Here is a 594-nt window from a genome sequence, read left to right as displayed (position 1 = left end):
CTGTTCTTTGGAACTCTGCATTCAATGGGTATATCTTTCCTTTTTTCCTTTGCTTTTTACTTCTCTTCTTTTCTCAGCTATTTGTAAGGCCTTCTCAGACCACCATTTTTCCTTTTTGCATTTCTTTTTCTTGGGGATGGTCTTGATCACTGTTACCTGTACAATGTCACGAACCTCTGTCCATAGTACTTTAGGTACTCTGTCTATCTGATCTAATCCCTTGAATCACTTGTCACTTCCACTGTATTAAGTAGATTTGTTTAGGTCATACCTGCATGGTATAGTGGTCTTCCCTACTTTCTTCAATTTAAGTCTGAATTTTGCAATAAGAAATTCATGACCTAGGCCACAGTCAGCTCCCGGTCTTAATTTTGCTGCCTGTATAGAGCTTCTCCATATATGCCTGCAAAGAATATAATCAATAATTGGTATTTATTTGTTTCCATACAAATTATAAAATATTTTGTTCTAATTCTGTGAAAAATGCCCTTGGTAGTTTGATAGGGATTGTATTGAATCTGTAGATTACTTAGGGTAGTACATTTATTTTCACAATATTGATTTCTCCAATCCAAAAACATGATGTATATCTCC

General features: G+C 35.0%; 1 protein-coding gene across 1 annotated transcript in view; it reads left to right on the top strand.

Annotated features, from left to right (window-relative positions):
• The window catches only part of LOC104995534 (ribosomal protein S6 kinase alpha-6), a gene marked incomplete at its 5' end in the record, with an annotated part of 27276 nt that overhangs the window by 21464 nt on the left and 5218 nt on the right, over positions 1-594 (top strand). The window lies entirely within an intron of this gene.

This window comes from Bison bison, unplaced genomic scaffold (assembly GCF_000754665.1).
Source record: "Bison bison bison isolate TAMUID 2011002044 unplaced genomic scaffold, Bison_UMD1.0 scf7180017850858, whole genome shotgun sequence".
Taxonomy (NCBI): Eukaryota; Metazoa; Chordata; class Mammalia; order Artiodactyla; family Bovidae; genus Bison; species Bison bison.
Note: the sequence above shows the minus strand (reverse complement) of the source record. Positions and strands in the feature narration are given on the sequence as shown.